At 63.3% G+C, this 14,846-nt stretch overlaps 1 protein-coding gene across 2 annotated transcripts in view; it reads left to right on the forward strand.

Moving 5' to 3' along the window:
* Positions 1 to 9,989: 9,989 nt before the first annotated feature.
* Positions 9,990 to 14,846, forward strand: part of LINGO1 (leucine rich repeat and Ig domain containing 1) — a 69,017-nt gene continuing 64,160 nt past the window's right edge. Inside the window, exon 1 of one of the 2 annotated variants that reach the window (XM_038581051.1) lies at positions 9,990 to 10,123. The gene's annotated coding sequence lies outside the window, so the exon portion shown is untranslated. The remainder of the gene's footprint in view (positions 10,124 to 14,846) is intronic. The other variant, XM_038581052.1, reaches the window with a different exon arrangement.

Genomic DNA, 14,846 nt, shown 5'->3' on the forward strand with positions numbered 1-14,846 from the left:
CCTAGCGCAGACTGAGCGCTGCACGTGCTTCAGCTGTCGTCATTGGGAGGAGGGGGGGAGGGGGAGGAGGAGGGGGAGGAGGAGGGGAGGAGGAGGAAGATGGGAGGAGGAGGAGGAAGAGGGGGAGGAGGGGGAGGAGGAAGACGGGGAGGAGGATAGCAGTCCCATTTCGTGGAAGAGCAAGGTGAGGCCTGGAGCAGTTAAGAAGCCACCACCTCTGTGAAGCCTCCCAGGCTCCGCCCCTTCTCCCAGGAGTGGATCCTCCCTTTTGCCTTCTGTCGATTCCTCCCAGGGCTGTAGCTGGGGCAGGGCCAGGCACGCGCCGGGTGGGGTGGGCGAGGGGCAGTTGGGGGAGCAGCTCGCAAGGCTGTGCGTGCTCTTAGGGGGCCCGTGGCCGTGAGGCCCTCCCCCTGGGCGCACCCCAGCCCCCTTCTCACCCCCCTCCACCTGGCAGCTCGCCTGATTGTTGAGGAACCCTACAGTGTGGCAAGAACCAGGCCCCCCACGGCCGCAGCCCCCACCTCTTCTGCATCCCCCCACTTCCTGGGCCCCCCGCGTGGCCGCCCTCCCGGCCACTCCCCAGCTGCTGGGCACTTAAACTCGGGTCAGTAGAAGTCAAGGGAGCAGAGGCGTCGCGAGGCCCCCGGAGTCTGCGGGGACTGGCCCCCGCGTGGCCGAGGGGCTCTCGGGCCGGGCCGTGGCAGCAGCCCTGCTTGCCCGCCCGCCCCGTGCCTCCGGGGAACCTCCTGGGCAGCTCTCCTGGCTCTCGGCACCACCCCCCACCCCCCCGGGACACAGTGGGCGCTGCACAGATGCCTGTTGCGCTAGTGAACCCAGTCACGAAGCCCCGGCGCACCTGCTCACCTGAACGTGTGCGATCCGAGCAGCTGCTGGATTTGAAAAAGACTCGAGCACGTTGACGGCGCCGTCTGGGCTGGTGGCCCTCGTGCTGGCGGGGCCGGTGCTCCCGTCCCACCACGTCGCCGCCGCCTTCGCCTTCGCTCTGCAGGCTTGGCCTCCCAGGCGCTCTTGCGCCCGCCCCTCCTCCGCACCCTTTGCCTGCCCTGGGCCCCACCTTCCCTCCTGACTCCCCGCTCCCTGTCTCCTCCTGTGTAGTCCGTCCTCACTGGGCCCTGTCACTACCCACTTAGAACCAACCCTTCAGGCTGCCCGAGGCTCTCCAGGTTAGAGCTAAGGCCCTGCCTCTGCACCCAGGGCCCTCCCCGAGGGAGAGGAGCGGTCTCCCCCTCCGCCCGCCGTCCATGCCCCCGGGCATTGGCACAGGCTGCCCCTCTGCCTGCAGACCTCGCTCCACTGCTTTTAAAGCCAGTTCCTGGGCAGCCTGGGTGGCTCAACGGTTTAGCACCTCCTTCAGCCCAGGGTGTGACCCCAGAGTCCTGCGTCGGGCTCCCTGCATGGAGCCTGCTTCTCCCTCGGCCTGTGTCTCTGCCTCTCTCTCTGTCTCTCATTAATAAATAAATAAAATATTTTTTAAAAAACTAAAATAAATAAACCCAGTTCCTTTTCCCCTAAGGCCTTTCTTCAAGGACCCTTCCCCTGGAAGCCCTCCTGGATTGGAGGCCTCCTGCCGTTTCCCCAGCAAGCTGGGCTCACTCTGGTGCAGTCCCTGGATCGCTGGCCTTGTCTCCCTGGGGGCTCCATGTACGCACTTGTCCCATTAGGCTGTGAATGCCCTGATGCAGGACCTTGGGGGTGCTTGTACCTCTAGTTCACAGAAAGCATTAGAGAGCATTTGCTGACGGACTGACGGACTGAATGAATGAATGAGTTGCACCCCCGCCCCGCTGTGGGGACTCTGGGCTGGCCCTTCGGGTCTGCAGTGGGACGTGGGCAGCCCAGCAGCCCCAACCTACCCTGGGGGAGGCCTTCCCTCCTGGGGCCCCCTGGGCTGCAGTCACTTGTTCTGGAATCGCCCTCGCAGCGGCCTTCCTGGCCCAGCCGGCTGCGCAGGAGCAGCAGGTGTCTGCAGCAGAGGCTCCCCTGAGCCGCCCAGAGCTTTGCCGCAGACGACGGGCTGCGGAATCCCAAGGAGCGGGGTCTGCAGGGTCGCCCCCGGCTCCCCGCCCTACTGCCCTGCACCCCCCCCCGCCCCCCCGGCTGGAGCCACTTGACCCGTGCCTCCTCTTGGGCCAGCCCTGCCCCTCGTGCCCCCTGGGACCTCCTGGCCCGAGCCTCCGGCTTGTCAGCACTGTGCGGGGAACCCAGCCGCAGCCCCGGCTCTGTGCTGCTCTGCCCTGCCCCGGCCCCGCCTCGTGCCCTGACGGTCCTGCAGGCGGTCTGGCCACCCCCTTGCTCTCACGCACTCCTGCTTCCCGGGCGCTGACCGCCTTCCTCTGCCTGTTACCTTCCAGAGCACCCGGGCCCTGCCTCTGAGCCTGCAAACCTGGGCAGAGCTCTGGGTGCCCCGACCTGGAAGGGGGCTTGGGGGACACGGGGCGAAGGATGTGCCACCCGGGCCCAGGGACCTGGGAGGGCTCGCCCGGCGGGTCGGACGCTGCAGGAGATACTCACGAGCGGTTCCTGGAGTGCGTGTGTCCTGGAGGAGGGGCTGCAGGGGCGGTGCGCTCCAGTGGGCAGAGCAGAGCCAGGCTGTCCTGGGCGCCTCCCCGCTGGGCCGGTGCCAGCCTCCTCCCCTGCCCGGCACCGCCGCCCGGTGGGTGGCTGTTACAGCTCCGTCCAGAAGATGGGGGAGCAGGTTCAGAGAGGCTCGGAGGCCCCCCCCCGGGGTCACCGGCCGTCCCCCCGCGCTGTCAGGCCTCCACCCGGGCTCTGGCACCTTCTCCGGCTCCAGAGTGGAGGCAGGGAGGCAGAGTCTGAGGAGGAGGGGGAGGGAGGCTGGCGCCCGCCAGAAGCACCCAACAGCTGCTGACTGTGACTTTCCGGGGAGGGGGTGTGGGTGGGGGGTGGCTTTCTGAGTTGGTCCTGTTCCTCCCTGCCTCCCCCCTCCCGTGGGAGAACCCTCACGACGAGAGGTTCCCGCCGCGCCCCCTCCCTGCAGAGGCCGGCGGTTTGCCTTTTCGGAGGATAATTCCCCATTAGACAGAGATATTTAGCCTAATAGAAGGCGACAGATCACTCAGGGCAGTGATGTCCTCCGGCTCGAGCGTCTAGATGCCGCGGCCTGAGCTCAGATTAAAGGCTCCTTGCCCGCGCCCCGCAACCACGGGCCTGTGACCTTGACTGCGGCGACGGTAGGTTTCTCCCGCCTGCTTTCCCTCCTCCTCCCCGCGGCTCCCTCCTCCCTCCCTGCCTCTCTCTCTCTCTCTCTTTCTTGGAAAAAAAAAAAAAGGTATTTTCCTTCTTCAGGATTCAGCAGAGAGGCTGTGGCTCCAACCCCGCACGCTCCGGGGACAGCGGAGGGGCTCGGCGGCCGGCGGGGCGCGGGGACGCCCGGCCCTGCCCCCTCCCTCTGCCCGCCGCCCCCCTGCCCCGGGCTTGCACCCCCGCGACGGGCAACTCCCCAGGCGGGAGGCTCCACGTGCCGCTCAGGCCCGGACACCCGGGGAAGGATCTGGGGACGCCCAGGGCTGGACTGGAGGGCAGATGGCAGCAAAGTGGCACTTGGTGGCTTTCCATTGATCAAAAGGGTGACTTCTGGGCTGTCCCAGCCCGGCCCCTGCGGGGGCCACTTGTCAGTTCACCCGTCCCCGCCGCCCAGAGTCTTGCCCTTGTCCTGCCTTCTCGCCCCTGTCATCTGCTCACCAGGCTGCCTTCGGAGCTGCCTCGTACTCCTGTGCCAGCAACGCGGGGCGTGTTGGGCCTCAGCCGGTCCTGGGTTCGAATCCTGACTCCCAGCCTTACAAGCTGTTTCTGTTCAATTTAGTAGTTTGAATTTGGACGGGTTCCCTAATCTCTCTGAGGCTTCATTCCCTCACCTGGAGAGGAAGAGCATCCTGAGGGCTCAGGCCGTGGTGTGTGTGGGGGGGTGGCACTAGAGGTGGCTGCCCTGAGAGACGCCCCCTCCGGAGGCTCCCACCTGCCCTGCCCGATGCCCTCTGGATAGGAGAAGGGCAAGTGGTCGGGGGGTGCCTGGCAGGGACGGTTCTGGTTCCCCCGCGCACGAGCCGCCCACGTAGGTGCGAGGAGAAGAATGAGGCCAAGGTGGAGGGGCCCGTCTCCTTGAGTCCACTTCCTGGGCAAAGCCTAGTGCCTGATTTGAAGGAAGCCACGTCGGGGCAGTGGCTGGACTCAGGGGAAGGAGTGGGGAGGATGGAAGACCGGGGCCCCGGCAGCCTGGGAGGATGGACCTCCCGGGCTGGGACTCCCCTCCCAGGGCACAGGGGGCCGAGCACAAAGAACCTCGAAGCGTCAGGAACGAAGGGTCTCGGCAACTGGATGAAACCCCAGGTGGCGGAGAGATTTCTGCTCCTTCCGGGGCAGGGGCGGTGGGGTCACCATGAGGGGTGCAGGCGGGGAAGGCCTCTGGTGTGGGGCCGTCAGCCCAGAATCTGGTGCTGATATGCTGTGGGACCTTCAGCTGGTCCCATTTCCTGTCTGGGCCTCAGTTGCCTCATCCTATAAATGGGTTAGTCACCCTGCCCTGTGTACCTCGCGGGATGAGCAGAAGATCCGGGTCAGAGAATATTTGGGAACGTTCAGTGATTTATTCTGGCCACTCGCTTGCTTTCCCTTCACTCTCTGTGGCTCCCACTTTGATCCAGGCAACCTAATCCTGCCTGACGCCTATGCTGCTAGAATTCAACACGCGGCTGAAAGCAACCTCTGCGTTTAGTGCAAAATTCCTGCCCAACATACCATGTTGCCAGACCTCTGCTTGCATGCCCCCAGGGACAGGGAGCTCACTACCCCTCATGATGGACAGGCATCTGTCCCCCCTAGAATCTCTTATTCCCTGGACTTAGCTCCACTCTCTGGGCATGCAAACGCTGCGTGTCTTTGTCAGGGACCTAAAATCATGACCAGGCCTTTTGAGGCTTCCCCGGGGAACATGGGTGCTAGGCCCGCCTCTTCCTGTCAGGGTCTCCGTGGGCAGATTTCATGTTATCACAGACCTTCTCGCCGGGACCTAGATGCCCGGGCGTGGCTTTCTGGAAGTGGCTGCGCTGGCTCCAGAGCTGAAGCAGCTGGTTCACGCAGCCTCTGTGTCTGCTGCTCGCAGCTGCCCGGAGGTCCTGGCCCCTGTGCGTAGTGGCCCTTGGAGCTCCCACGGAGCTTCCCCAGGCTCTGGTAACGCCTGGATACTGTGGCCCATTCCTGGGGCACGTGGAGGGCTTGGTCGGGGGACCCTGCCTCCCTAATCGGCCCCTTTTGGGCTGGACCTACCTCCAAGCTTCCATCCTAGTCCCTGCCAGAAAAAGAAAAAAAAAAAAAAGAAAGAAAAATTGTCGCCAGCAGAGCCAAGGGCCAGCCCTGCCAGTGCGGCGGCAAATCCTCCCCCGGAGCCAGCGTGACCTGGGCCCCCAGTCGTAGCTGACCCCCGAGGCAGCCAGCCCACAGCTGGGGCCTCCTCTGCGAGGGGCCGGAGGGCCTCGTCCCTGGCCGGCCGGAGCGCACGGGGGAGGACTTGCAGTTAGGCTGCAGGATGCTTCGGGAGGTGAACTCAAGGGTGCTGCTGTCTTGCCTGGGCTCTGCGCAGCCCTTCTGGAGTTTCTATCACACTGGATGGAAGCTGCCCCTCTAAGCCCAAACTGGCTTTTTTTAAAAAATATTTTTTTAAATTTTTATTTATTTATGATAGTCACAGAGAGAGAGAGAGAGAGAGAGAGAGAGGCAGAGACACAGGCAGAGGGAGAAGCAGGCTCCATGCACCGGGAGCCCGACGTGGGATTCGATCCCGGGTCTCCAGGATCACGCCCTGGGCCAAAGGCAGGCGCCAAACCGCTGCGCCACCCAGGGATCCCCCCAAACTGGCTTTTTTAACCCGTCGTTTTAAAACAAAAGGGGAAGGATGCTAATATTTATAAAAATGCCACTTCTTGACATATCTCATTTCACCGACTCTTCATCACCGCCTTGTGTGGGGGAGGAGGGCGAGCGAGCCGAGCCTGGGGAAGCAGAAGGTCCTGGGGGTCCGGGTGGAGCCAGGACGCAGAAGTGGGCCTGCCCGGGCTCTGGCTCCAGCTCGGCTCCGGCTCCCATCCCGGGCGGGGCCTGCTCTGGGCCAGCCCCCTGGCGCCCTCTCCCGTCCAGCCCTGTCCTGTCTTTTGGGACAGTCTCTCCAGCATCTCCGCTCCTGCTCCTCCCACGCCGCGTACAGGCCCCAGGAGGGAGCAGGGGCTCTGGAATCAGAGGCGGCAGGGGCAGGGGCGTGGGAGGCTGGGATGGCCCGTGCTGGGTGCTGGGTGTGGGGCGGTGGTGAAGGAAGGACACGTGTGTGCTAGAAGACGGGAGTCCCCCCTGCCTCCTCTCCTTACCCCACTGTCGCACCTGCCACCCGCCCAGGAGCCGGCTCTCACGTCCCCAGCGGCCCGCCTCGCCACCCGTGGGGCGCTGGGCCCTCCCGGCTGCTCCTGTAAGGCCAGTCTCCACCCGGCAGCCCGGGAACTTTGCACCCCGAGGAGGCCGGCCCCCCACCTCCCTGGCGACCTTTCATCACCCGGGCCCTGGCCTCCGCGGAGGCCCCGCTCCCCTCGCAGCCACATCTCCCATAGTTGTGCCCACGCCCCCCGCCGGGCCCCCCTCCTGCCTGCTGCTCCCCGAGCACCGGCCTCCCGCCCACCTCTGCCCTGCTCCTGCTGCTGCTCAAGGAGAGCCTGGCTCCCTACCCTCTAGGTGTGAGTTCAGGTGCGGCGTCCGCCCAGGTAGGATGGTCCCCAGCCCCGCCCCAGGGCCCCGCCCTCACGTCCCTGGTTTGATGATCTTAGTTGTACCTGCTGCTCTTTGCGGTCGGTCGCCTGCCTTGCTTGTCTGCTTGTCCTCTGTGCCCCTCCCGTGGGCGCGTCAGACCTGTCTGCTTTGTAGCCCGGAGCCCTCCGCGCCTGGCGTGCGGCCTGCACACAGTACGTGCTCAATAAGTCGGGGAGAGAAAATGGGAACTCGGGATCACGTGAAGGAGAAATAGCAGATGATACAGTTGTGGGTATCGCAGCAGCTCGGGGTGGAACATTCGTGTGCGCGTGAGTGTGTGCGGGTGGCTGGGGGTCATCTGCTCCTCTAACGAGAGGGCCGGGCCCAGCCCGGAGCGCCGCGTGCATGGGGGCACACGCACGCAGACGTGCTTCGCTGCCCGGGAGCCCTGTAACCTCGTGCCCGCCCGGCCCAGTCGCCTCCCCTGAGGGCCAGGGCCGCTGGATGCCCTGCGGAGGGACCCACGGGCAGCGTGCCCGCCCCGCCGGCCTGCCGCACCGGCTGGAAGGTGATTGTTGCAGTCCCCTCCGCCCGGGGCTGCTTCCCGCTGACCTCGGAGGCGCGGGTCTCGCCCAGCAGTGGGGGGGGGGGGGGGGGGGGGGGGGGGCGGGTCAGGGCGCCGGAAACGGGCAGGAAAGCCTGGAGACACGAGCTTTGCTGCTGGGAGCTGGATTATGTTCACGTAATCGGTTGCTCGGATGCCTCAGGAGCTTGACCTTGCAAGGTGTTCATTTTTGTGCGTGTGCTTGTTTTTGAAAGAAGAATTTTGAGACATGCATTTCTTGAAACGTTTTCTTTCGAATCGAAAGAATTTTTGTGAAATTTAAAACGGAAAACACACACACACACACAGACTTGTATTTGCAACAACCCAAGGCAACAAGTCTTCCCTGTCTGCCTCCTTGCCCTTTGCCTGCAACCTTGGAGAACATGTGGGGGGTACAGGGGGCTCTGGACCTCAGGCGAGCGGCTTCCTCTATGCCTCGGTCTCCTCATCCAAAAGTAGTAACAACAACAAGGGCATCACGCTCGCTCCCTCCCCGGTTCCCGTGCAGATTGCACGAGGCCGCGTTCCCCACGCACTGCGGGCGCTTAGGAGGAGTTTGTTAAATCAGAGGAGTAAATAAATAGGAAGGAAGGGGCTCCCAGGAGGCCCCACGGCACGGAGAGGCAGCAGTGGAAGCCTGTCCTTCGGGTCAGGACTCCAGAGCTCACGCCCCGACTGCCCTCGCTGCCCGTGTCCCAGGAGCACGTGTGGCTTCTCTGCCTCAGCTCCTCCATCCACAAGATGGTTTTGTCATCTGCCGCCGGCGACGCCGCGGGTGTGCGTGGGCTCCGTGAGCACAGGGCCCCGGACGCCGCTGTCGCCCAGGCCCCACCCTCCCCCATCTTCTCCGCTTTCTTGCTCAGCATCATTATAACTCGGGACGCCCGGGTGGCTCGGCAGTTGAGCGTCTGCCTTAGGCTCGGGGCGTGATCCCAGGTCCCGGGATCGAGTCCTGCATCGGGCTCGCTGCGTGGAGCCTGCTTCTCCCTCTGCTTGGGTCTCTGCCTCCCTCTCTCTGCATTTCATGAATAAACAAATAAGATCTTTAAAAAAATGCATCATTGTAGCTCCGTGTTGCTACCAGTCTCATGGTTGTCATTTTTAACGGCCGCGTAATATTCCATCGGGCAGAGGTGTCCTGATGCGCTTCCTCATCTCTGATGCGGGGTGGGTGGTGATTTCCCCAGGCAACCTCATGGATACCGACCGAGGCTGCTTTCTGGGTGGGGGCCGAGGGCCGGGCCAGCGGCAGTGGCCGGGAGGGTGGCCTGTAGCCTACTCCAGGAGCGGCAGCAGGGCTAGCGGGGCAGCGACACGGCCAGTGTGACAGCACTGAGCATGGTGGGAAAAGCAGCGCATCGGGTGTGAGGGTGACAAGCGTCCGGCCTGGACAACCTAGGCCACGTGGGCGGCGGGCAGGAGCTCCACCGGGAGCCGGAGCAGCAAGGCTCTGGTCTTGCCTTTGTGTCTCTGTCACTCGCCCACACGCCCTGCATGACCTTGAGCAAATCCCTTCCTCTCCGTGGACCCAGGGGCTGGGCTGGGGCTGTGCTGTCTCCTCTGGCGGCTACTAAGCCACCTGTGGCTGTTTTGATTTAAATAGAAATTAATTAAGATTTTCAGATCACTTTCGTAGTCACGGTGTCCACGGTTCAGAATCCAGTCGTGGCTGGTGGCTGCCACGCTGGGCATTATGGGTATAGAACATTCCTGTTGCTGCAGAAGGCCCTACTGGACTGTGCTAGTCGAGAGACGTTTCCAGAAACCCCGTCAGCCCTCGTGTGCTATGGTTCAGGATCTCATGTCATCATGCCAAGAAGGGCCAGCAGCCCAGAGCTCAGAGGACTCATTAGGAGCCTAACAAGGCTTAGTGACTTGCACAGGCCAGGACCTCTGGTAGCCTCCAGAGTCTGAAATACCCACCCCTGTTTCTCTCTCCAGAGGTCCCAGCATGGCCTCTGAAAGAAGCTGGGTGAGAGTCTGGGTTCTGGAAGGGTAGCCCCAGCCAAGGTCGGCGCCCAGGGGAGGCTGGCATAGGGACAGGGTAGGGGGTCTCCCGGCTGGGGGCAGCCCAAGGCGTCACCGGTTCCCTCGGGGTGCCTTGTCTTCTCTAGGACTCCTTTGGGGGGTGTGGCCTAGAGAGCAGAAGGATGGCCACCTCGCTCGCCTTGCGCTGCTCTGGCTGCCTCCAGCCCTAGGCCGGCGCCGGGCACTTGCTGGGAGAGGAGCCCGCAGCACGAGGGTGAAGCTGCGTCTCCCCAGCAGCAGGTGCACGTGCTCTGGCGACCCAGGGTTCTGACCACGCCTGCCCCCGTCTCTCCCTCCCTGTCGGAGGAGCCCCCCATAGTTGCTTTTCTGCAGCCTGGAGGTGCGGCAGGGGGAGGAGAGATGCCTGGGCTGGGGTGCAGTGAACAGGGGGAAGCAGAGGCGGGATGTGAGGGTGTGCAGAGGAGCTCGGCTGGCTTTGGTCTCACCTTTGCCAAAGTAGCTGCCTTCACCCTGCCCCTGTGCCCACGGGCTCCTCTGTCCCGCTACGAGCCCTACTGCTCACCCTTGTCTCTCCTGTTTTCCAGGGATCCCATGGCCATGTCCTGGCTGCCTTGAGCCTGTGAGGCCACCCAGCCTCCCACCTGCATCTACAGGGCTCTGCCCCCATCCAGTCCCTGGACCAGCTTCCAAGCCTACCCCTCACCCCAGCCTGGGGGCTCCGCAAGCTTCAGGACTCCGAGGGGCTCAGTAGCAGTCACGGTAGGTGGCATCCTCACTCTGCTCACTCCCTGGCTCCTGGGGATACTCAGCTGGGCTTTCGTGGTCTCTGGAATAAGAAGGAAACCTTTCTGAACTTGGTCTCTGTCAGAATTCCCTTGGTTGCAATGGCAAAAAAAAAAAAAAAAAAAAAAAACCATTTGGATAAAATAAAATTAGCAGCTCACATAACTGAAGGGTTCAGAGGTAGGTTGGGCTTCGGGCAGGGCTTGATCCAGTGGCTCAAACAATGTGACCAGGACCTGTTTCCTGTCTGTATTTCTCTGCTTCTCGTCCTGGGTGATGGCTCTGCTCTTGGGAGCCGTGGCACATGACACGGTCACAGGATGTCTGCCAAGAGTTTCTGAGGCAACATGCTCCCAGGTTAAAATCTGGGGTCAGGGCTGGAGATGAATTCTGCTTTCTTGATGGAACAAACAGAAGTCCTGGGGTTGATCTCTTGGGCCCGATTGGATCCCTGTTTGGATCGTCCTGACCCTTTAACGGGGTCCACAGGTCCTGGAAACCTAAAGGGACTGGGGGTCAGGGCCTGTCCCTCCCCAGCCGTGTGACCAGGAGCGAAGGGAGGGTGTTCCCCAAAGGAAGCTTGGAGTCTAGCTGCAGAAGGAGTCACCCCTGATTGAGGGAAGCAAGTGACAAATGAGCGGTGGAGTTTGTCCGGCTTGGACAGCTGGACGCCAGTCCCAGGTAGATGCCGATGTGCTGCGCGTCCTTGGGCAAATCCCTGCGCCTCCCTGAGCCTTGGTTTCCTGATCTGATGATGACCCCACCGGGCAGGGATGCTTCGAGAGCTACTCGAAATGATCTGTGCGAAGCGCTGGCGTCTGGCAGGTGCTCCGTAAATCCTTGTCCTCGTCTCCTTCCTTTTCCGGGGAGCTGGGAACATCCTATCCTCTTCAAATTTGGAAGGAGCCACAGAGCAAGTATTGCCAGTCGGGATCCCCGGAAGGGGGAAAGAGCAGGAATGGGGTAGGAATGAGCCCGTGAGTGAGGTCGTGGTCTCAGGGAGCGTAGCCTCGGGCTGGTCCCCGGGTTCACACCACAGAACCTCCCGCCCCGCAGACAAGGTGGCCCCGAGCTGGGCTGCCCAGCCTGGGGTCTGCTGACGGGGTGGACCGTTGTCCCCTCCTCTCCAGAAGCTTTTCCCGCCCCGCCCCAGGCCTCCCCGTCCTCCCTCTGCTCCCCGCCTCTCCCCCTCTGCCTTCAGCCTCAGCCATGTGGTCCTCCCGCCTCCTGTGCCCCTTCTTGCTCTCTGCATCCTCCTTCAGGGCCTGTGTGGGTCCCTCCCTTTCCGGGAGGCCTCTGCTCACTGCCCCGGCCACTGTCTGTCTCCTTGAGTCCTTCCTCGGCTGCACCCTTCCGACAGACGGGGAGGCACGTCCCCGTGAACGCTCTGTGGGTTCCAGCAGCGGTGCCGAAGCGTGTTGCTCTCTTTGCCTTGGCTGCCAGGAAGCAGGTGGCTGGTTTGTGGCCCACGTCTCGTTAGGGCTCAGAGTGCTGTCACGTGGTCGCTCAGTAGCCTTACCTCTGGCCTCCTCTGTCTCATTTTCTCCTTCTGATTTCTTAATTTTCAGCTTGTGCTGTTCTTAGTAGCCTCAGACTCTTTTCGGGGAAGGTGGGGTCTAAATTACAAATAAGCAAGAGTGGCCTGGGTTAAAGCTCTCAGCCGGACGCCGGGCTTTGCCCTTCCCAAAGGTGGCTGGGGTGGGAGTGTCTCCCCCAGAGCCCGGGCTGAGCCTGTCCCCAGGGAGACACGGAGGCCTGACCGTGGCAACCCGGGGGGAAGTGCCCACCCTGCCCTCTGCGGGTCACGAATGACATTGTTCTGCCTCCCGCCCAGCTCCCTCCCCGCTTCTCATCTTATCAGAAGCTAATGAAAGAGGCTGGGAAACCCAATCCTCTGGTAATTAAATTTACTTAACGGGTATTCAAGTGGAGTAATGAGAAGTTTAATGCAGTGATTAGATTTTTCTTTAATTAATTAAAATGAGAACCATGTGTCTTGCCAGCAAACCAACTTGACCCTCTGCTTGAGAGTAGCGGGCAGAGAGGGTAGGGGGCTTGGCGTTGTGGGTGGGGGCAGAGGGGTGGCCGCAGCCCCCTGCCCTGGCGGTCTTGGGAGGAAGCCTAGCTCTGGTGCCCACCCAGGGCGGCCTCGGATGCAGCTCCCCTGAGCTCGGACTAGGCCCGAGTCACCCAGGACTGAGGGATCCAACAGTCCCTGCACCCAGACAGCTGAAAACTGACCCACAACTGGGTTTCAGAGGGGGTTGGGCAAGGGTGGCTGAGAGCAAGGAGCACAAAGCAGGGGTTTCAGGCACTGCGACAGGTGGGGGCATTTGGGGTGTCACGTCTTGTTGCATGCACGGGCCAGTGGACACCTTACCTGCATGCTGAGCCAGACCTGGGTTTAGGGCCGTTGGTGGTCTCTGGGCTAAGGGAGTGAGGGCAGCGGGGTGGAGAATTGAGAAATCAGGGACAATCCGCAAACCCCTTCTCCTGGCCGTGGGGATGCATCCGTGCCAGGACGGCCGTCCTGGCTGTGTTTCTGAAGCCCAGTTAGGGATGCAGGGAGGTGCTTGCTGCCTCGGGCCACTTCTGCTGGGCTGGGGTTGGGGGCCGGGGAAACGGGAATATGGGAATCCCAGCAGAGCTGTGGAGGGTGCAGCATAGGACGGGCCCTGCCAGGGTGCGGGGTGCGCATAACGAGGACCGGAAGGCAGGCCCCTGCCTCTCGAGAGCAGAAGATGTGGTTTGCAAGCGGTGGGCGAGGCTGGGGAGAGTCCCGAGGCAGAAAACCTCCTGTATGGAGCTCTGACCTACCCCACCCCGAGCCCTGATCCCAGTCCTAGACTGAGCCCTGATCCCAGCCTCACTCAGCCCAGCATCGTCAGGGGCTTGCGGGCGGAGTAACGGGCTGGGGTGGGCAGGGCAGGAGACCCTACTTGTCCGTCCTCAGCGCCAGCCCTCCTGCTTATCGGCAGGACTGCCCTGCGAGGCCCGCACCAGTCTCTGAAATGGCCAAGATGAGTCACACACGGTCCCTGCCCGCAGGGCTGGTGGGGGGAGTGACAAGCACGCGGGCACTGAGGTCGGAGCTGAGGTGGGGAGGCTGGGGGTGCTGGAGGGGCTGACGCTGGTCGCCACGGAGGAGGATGGTGCGGGGCTGGTGTGGGGGCCGGGTCGCTGGAACCCCCCCGGGTGAGTGACTCTCCTGCAGGAACTGGCTGGCACGACTCGCGTGGGGAGGGCTGGTAGGGCGCCGGCCGGTAGTGTTACCTTACAAGGGAGGCATTTTTATCCCTTGCATCCAGGAGCTCACAGGTGTGCAGGGACCCGCCCGACGTTGCCCAGTGGGGGCAGTTCCCGGAGCTCTCGGCCTGCGCACCGCCCTTCAGGGAATGCCTGGGCCCTGGGGGGCAGGAGTTGTCCCCTTCCAACTCCTCCCCCCTCACCTGGCTGGAGCCTGAGGCCTGCGGGGAGCAGAGGGTCCCGGCTGCGTAGGGGACCGGCCCCCGAAGGAAGTCTGCTGCTTTCCCATCCCGCTTGTCCCCTCTCCTGGTTCCACTAGGTTCCTCTTCCCCCCCTCTTCTTGCCTCCCTGAGAAAGCCGGCCCAGAGAACCCACGCAGCCAGCCGCCCACCACTGTCGTGGGCAAAGTGAGGCCGGGACCCTCCCAGATCACGGGGCTGTGCCTCTCATCCGTCCTTAAGGTTAAAGGGTCTGAATCACGTTACCCCGAACGCAAGCACAGGACTGCGTGGGATGCAAGTCCACACCCCGCAGGCGGCGGCCCCCGGCCCCGGCAGGCCCCCCAGGCGTGTTGACCTCCCCTCTGCAGGTTCCCAGTGCTGGAAGCACCTTCTCCTTTAAACCCCTTAGCAGTCTGGGGAGGTGTTTATCCAGGTGGCTGGGCCTGGGCCAGAGTCCCCCCGAGAGCCACCCGCTGCGTGCAGAGGCGGAGGGAGCTTGCCTGACACCCTCCCACCCTGGGCCCAGCCACCCCTCCGCCTCAGGCCAGCCTGGCCTCGCCTCTGCTGCTGTCCCCCCCCCCCCCCCGCGCCCCTCCTCGTCCACTGCCGCCTTCTGGAGCCACAACCGTGACTCACCCCCGGCCGCCCCGCACTTTCCGCCCCCCACACTACACTAGGCCCTGTTCAAGCTGATTCAGCCCCCGGAGTTCTCCTCCCCATCGCCATCTGCCCAAACCCCCTTCATGTCTCTAGGCTGGGCCCAGACGCCACTTCCTTCATGGAGCCACCCGTGGGCTCACTCTCCAGGCAGAAGTCACCCGCGCTCCCTGCACCATCCCACAGGTGCTCTCCGCCCTGCCCCCTAGGCTCCTGGCCCTCCTGGGTCTGACCTCGAGGCTCCTGGAAGGCAGGGCCGGTGGCCCCCAGGGCCTGGCACACAGTAGGGGTACAAGAGATAGTGGGGGGCGGGCTTCCTTGGGAGGGGTCACACCTCCACAAACCCGTCCCTTTCCTCAGCAGTCCCGGGTCCCTTAGCCCCCTGAGGACACCGGCCCGCAGCCTGCCAGATGCTCTGCAGCAGCCGTGCCTGCTGGGGATGGAGGGCTGCCTTGAGGCCCCAGCAGACCTCCCCGGGCCCAGGTTCGGGGAGCAGGGCAGGAACAAGGCAAGGCCCACCACTGGGGCTCGCAGGAGAGTCTACGGGCCCCAGCGCAGGCCCCTCTGCATGGGCA

This window comes from Canis lupus, chromosome 30, assembly GCF_011100685.1.
Source record: "Canis lupus familiaris isolate Mischka breed German Shepherd chromosome 30, alternate assembly UU_Cfam_GSD_1.0, whole genome shotgun sequence".
Lineage (NCBI taxonomy): Eukaryota > Metazoa > Chordata > Mammalia > Carnivora > Canidae > Canis > Canis lupus.